This window comes from Abramis brama, assembly GCF_963993115.1.
Source record: "Abramis brama genome assembly, chromosome: 16".
NCBI lineage: Eukaryota > Metazoa > Chordata > Actinopteri > Cypriniformes > Leuciscidae > Abramis > Abramis brama.
The window spans coordinates 18,546,612-18,552,611 of NC_139978.1; the positions used below are offsets into that span (position 1 = coordinate 18,546,612).

A 6,000-nucleotide genomic window follows, 5' to 3' on the forward strand; every position below is an offset into this window, starting at 1 on the left:
TTCAAATCACAGTTTCCCTTGCTGCCTGTTTGAAATTTCAAAGCATTTCCATGAATCTCATTTTTTTTGTCCATTTCTCCACTTTGTCTTGCTTATATTTATATTACTAATATTAATGCTTATGTGTACATTAAATGTTCAACATTTTATTTTTACTGACAATCTTATGTTTTAGGTGTTAGTATTGCACTGTGAATACTGTATCTGGCATCAAATTGCCTGGTGTCAAGTTTGTGACCCCCATTTCATTCAAACTAGGCCCGTTTAATCCAGTTCCAGAACCATAGATTTTAGGGTTGTTGTTCTTCAGGGTGAGCTCTTTAAAGTCTACAACAGATCTTCTTCTCCTCTCTTTGCTGCCATTTGTCGTCCTGATAAAACTGTCATCTCTTGCTCTGAAATCTGACCTCTAGATTGACAGAGAACATAAAGTTGCCTTGTGTTAATATTTCGGTTTCTCTTTTTCTTCATAGAATCAAGGTTTCAGGCATTTCTCTCTGAATGATAGGGCAATATACAGTAAGACAGGGAAAGTTTTTATATCCAAAAGCCGAACAGTATAAATGTAAAGGTCAAGCATATTCCCCATTGTGAGCAGGAAGATTTTTTTTATGCCGTCCCATGATTCACTCCACTGATTCACTACTGGAGGTCAGTAAATATACGACCACATTGGCAACTTTGAAAGAACTTTAAAAACAAAAAATTACTTCAAAAAAGTTTGCAATCTAGATCAGGCATTTCACTTTAAGAAATAAAAGACCACCCTGTTAACATATTGAATCAAATTAAGTGTTGTATTTTGGGTTTATGTGGTCTGTAATAACAGGCGTTTAGTACCATATATTTGTATACATCACAGGATAACCTTAAAAGTTAACCATTTCATTTCTGTGATATTAGTACCACCAAACCAATTTTATTTTATTTTATTTATACATTTTTTGTTTATTTTATAATAAAATATATCAAGTAAATGTTGATTTTATTTTAAATAACTTGCGTATTGCCAAAATTACAGGAGTTAAAGTTGTGATCTCAAGAAAACAGCAAAGACAAAAGTTATAATATGACAAAAAATAAATAATACTGCAAAAAAATAATGCATGTACTCTACGCAGCGTAAGAGTAGCACTGATGGACGGGTGTCAATCTTTCCGCTCTTTGTTGGTTTCAGTGACCTCCGTGTCACCTACTCAACATCTGCATTCCAAACAATGGCTGATCTACCAGTTCTCAGGGAAGGCAGGGCTTGTACGAGATCTGTTGTGACACCATCCTCAAATGTGTTTTCCAGACACTTTTCTGTGTACCCTTTCCCGGAAAGCCCTAAAAAGCGTGCAAATTTCCATACACATCAAGTAAACTGAAACTGAGCAGTGCCACAAACAATAGAATCATCAGCAAAGATCTGTGGCTCTTTAGAGATTCTACACTCCCATATTCCGCTACGGAATTCTTCAAGATTCTTCCTTCTCCACACCTGACATGGAACTTTAAGTGGGGTAATGACAAGCGGGAAAGCCGCCACTGCAGAAATCAGCTGTCTACAAGCCGTAGGTTGTGTGGGCTGCCTGCTCGGAGCGAGCGCTGAGGTGTTGTCATCGAGGATCTCGGATGAGTGTCAAAACACCGGCTTCCAGATTCCTCTCAGTTCGCACAGTATTATTTTTATATATAGTTTTTATCCCAGTCTTTGCCTCACCGAAGGCTTTGGCAAATTGTCCACAGTATGACAGATGTTCTAGACGTCTCCTCCCCGAGACGGACTTGTGCTTCCGCTTCTACGTCGATGCCTTCTTGAGTTTCTCATCAGCCACCCGTGGAGATTCCAGCATGTGGGATTGGGCTTTTGATATTGAGATTACTCTGACTAATTGGCTCCTTTTACGTGCCTCTTGAAATTTTCCGGGTTGTAATTTTGCCTTGCCTGTAAATACCGTGGCGACTCTTTTGGTTCGTGCAACAGTTTTAAAGTACATGAAATTGTGTTCCGTTTCATCATTAGTGTTAGTCCGAGCACAATTTTGTCTTCTTTTAGTCTACCTACACCGCTCGTATGTGCCTGTCTCCTCTAATTTGTCCAGTCCTTCATCCCAAGTCAAGCCTCTTCCTCCTCCTACCAGGCATTGTGATATTCTTGAGCGCTTGTCTTTGTGTCCACTTGTCTTCCATTTGGCCTTATTAGGAATCAACCATCAACTGTCCTCAGTTTGTGCCTCGAGACCTTCGTCTGTCTTCAAACTCTGATCTTTCTTGGCCTCTTCGTCATCCGTAGATCTAAGTGGAGCATGTTGAACATCTAAAATGTCTTAAGATACAGAATCCGTTTGAGGCTTTCTCCCTTTCTTTTTAACGTATGTTGTTGTGTACAAGCTAAATGTTGCAATTCTTTACATCTTAATCCCAGTTCTGTTTTAATTCTTGGAGGTATTATGGTATATTTAGATATTCAAAATGGGATTTGTGTCACTGTGGCTCTGATGGGTTTGAATGATGATTAATTGTACTCAAAACTCCAGTGGCCGACGTAATGCAAGCCTCGCGCTGCCATTGATTATGTAGCCATGTTTATATTTTAAGAATTAGATGTGTAATTGATATGCCATATGCTACCCAAACACAGTGTACCCCAAAATGTAAAAAGCAAAGAATTGGGATTGAGTATGGTTACACTGTTTGACAGCTCTGAAGATTGGAAAACGCTTGCTCCTGCAACTTATATTGATTCAAGCTTATATTTTATTTCACTTTTTGAGAGGCGGCACAGAGACAAAAAGTTCTGGAGATGTTTTTCTGGGTGCTTGACACTGACACAATGAGTTGCTCTATATAAATACTGCATTTTAAACACACAAGATGTTAGATAATCTTAAAATGGTCACTTTTCTAAAGACCAACTCTTATCTCAATTTTGACCTTATCAAATTGGTGATGTTTTACGTCCAAATAGATTTGTGTGTCGTAAACAGGCTTTTCACTGAATATATCTCATTTCCATTTTCTGTATCGCTCGGTATTATTCGCTATTGTTTTGGCTTGCTCCAGTGACTGGGGTAGTTGAGGCCAGTTTCGACGAAAGAGCATCCGGACCATCTCCTTTCAGTTTATGGCTGTTTGTGAAATGTCTGGATGCGCGTAGAGCCATGTCCCCGGCTTTCTCTCCCCCCTGCGTTCGAGTCAACCTTTGCAAACGAAGGGAAGTCTTCATTAAATGTGGCAATCGGTTCCACAAGATTGATGCCAACCTTTTAAAAATTCACCATTGGGCCGAATTGAACACGGGCAAATGCTGATGCAGATGAACAGGGAGAAGTCGGCCCCATCGAGAGAAATAAATCTGAGTTGCAGGCTTCAGTTCATAAATACCACAGGCTGTCAGGAAGCATGTTTTATTGCCTCTGATAGAAATTACTGCATTTATTTATCTCATCACACCTGATAGAAATGCAGAGTAGCCACTCAGGACAGACCTGTCTTCAGTTTACTCATGAGCTGACCCACAATTACCATTCATTTATTCGGATGAATATGTACAGTTGATCTCTGGTGGACAGTGTTTGACTAAAAAAAGTGCTTCCAGAAAGGATAGATGACTGTTTTTCTAATTTGGCTTTTGCCTTTGCATAGCAGATTTCTACAACAAAGTAGCCAACTAGATTTGCATTTGCATCCTTTGCCCGGCCCGAGCACTTCAACCATTTCATCTATTTATTTCAGACATACCCGTCTTCCATTTTCAACATCTAGGCATCTCCTGCTTTGCATTGATATCACATTTCAGAAGCTTTTCCAACATCCACTTCTGCACTTACCTTCCTAACTTACTCTCAAACTCTGGATTCTCCCGCCGCCTAAATGACATCTTACTCCCCTTGGCGGTGTCACTTTGCTCCTAATCTTCTTCCAAACATGACTCCGTCTGACTTTAATGCATCTGATGCATCCTGTAACCTGTTGGAGATGCTCATTTGGTCTTCAAAGCATGTCTAAAGCAGAATTATGCAGCGCTCCTGATGCAGAGAAACTCAGGCAGCGAGGCACTGAATTTATTGATTCCCGTGAGTGAGTCAGAGAGTGTAATTCACCAGCGCCTGATTGATGAGGAGAGCAAGTTCAAACTGTCCATGAAGTGCAGTGCATGCTATTTTTGCTCTTCCCCAAAACTTTGATATGGTTAAGCAGTTTGACTTGAAATCATCAGAGGCTTCTTTTGTTTATGCAAATGTTATTCTAATTTTGTATTATTAATATTATAATAAATTGCATTTATTCAAGTATAAATGTAGTAGAAGTAGTATTTGTTTTTGTTCAGTTTACAATTAAATTTAGTATATTTAAATACTAGCATTTATTATAAAATAAATAATTTTAAGAAATAATAATAATAATTATTTATTATATATAACTACTACTACTACTATATACTACTATTGATATTTACATAATTATATTCATCACATTTCATTATTGTAAATTATTGTATGGATTTTGATCAGATAATTTGGTTTGCAGAATCTTTTTAGCATTACCACAAAATTATTAGATTCATTGGCACTCCTATGGTATAAAAGGAATCTAGTGTAAAACTCCAAGGAAAAGTAAGTCCAACACTTTAGCTGTCCATGCAGGGTGACACTAATGACCTTAACCACAGACACCCTCCTTGGACTGATGAGGTGTGTGTGTGTGTGTGTGTGTGTGTTATAGAGAAACAGAGAGAGAGAGTGTGTGTAACTGTGAGTTTTAGGACTGTTTCTGGGCTTCTGCTGCTGCTGCTGTTGTTGATCTCTTTGTGTGTGTGTGAGAGAGAGAGCGAGAGAGGGAGAGAGAGAGAGTGTAACTGTGAGTTTTAGGACTGTTTCTGGGCTGCTGCTGTTGTTGATCTGTGTGTGTGTGTGTGTGTGTGTGTGTGTGTGTGTGTGTGTGTGTGTGTGTGTGCACGCGCTGACCTACATTATGAGGATACAAAGTCCTAATATTTTGGTGTATTCAGGTTTCAGGCCACGCCCCCTACATTAGGACATGGTGATGTCCTTGTAATTCAAAACCCAAAATAAACAAAACGATTTTTTATTAAAAATGTAAAAATGCAGAACGTTTTCTGTGATGGGTAGGTTTAGGTGTAGGATTAGTTTGAGGGGATAAAATAGACCGTTTGTACAGTATAAAAAACATTATTCCTATGGAATGTCCCCATAAACCACCAATACCAAGGTGTGTGTGTGTGCGTGCATGCGTGCGTGTGTGTGTGTTCCTGGTAAACTCTATGTTATGGGGACAAAATGTCCCCACAAATATGGCAATATCTGAAATCTGTGATGGGTAGGGTTAGAAGATAGAATATGCAGTTTGTACAGTATAAAACGTATGATGTCTATGGAAAATCTCCATAAAACATGGAAAACCAACGTGTGTGTGTGTGTGTGTGTGTGTGTGTGTGTGTCTTATAGCATCCTGTCTCTTAACTCTTCTTATTACCATGACTCCATGACAACCGCTCACAGGCACCTAAGAGCCACAGACAGGGAGGGAGAGAAAATGGGAGGTTAATGATCAGTTGGAGTCAGTGATTCACAGTAGTTAAAGATGGAGACCCACCATCAATGATTCCGATTACATTTATATTCTAGCTTTAAGAACTTTTTAAAGAGCTGATTAAGGTGTGGATCGCAGTGATATTGTACAGTCCCAGTAAAGTATGCCAGATCTCAGCAGTTTGGTGCATCATTCACAACTTAGCACTTCGTAGACACTTTGAACTGCACGGTGTAAATTGCATTCATGACAGATTTTGCAGCATGTGTTTGCGTTGTTACCTGATTCGCATAATTCCCTCATAATTCCTCAGGCAGCATGTGCAAATAAGCAGTTCTATCAGTGAACACTGAAATTCTAGAAAGCAAAAACTTTTCTATATAACACAGTCTGTGAATATCTCCTTCTAGAATCTTTACATTGAATATGGTGTTCCTTTTGAAAATATATATTCATTATTGC

General features: G+C 38.8%; 1 protein-coding gene across 3 annotated transcripts in view; it reads left to right on the top strand.

Annotated features, from left to right (window-relative positions):
• Positions 1–6,000, top strand: part of mvb12bb (multivesicular body subunit 12Bb) — a 53,722-nt gene that overhangs the window by 21,087 nt on the left and 26,635 nt on the right. The window lies entirely within an intron of this gene.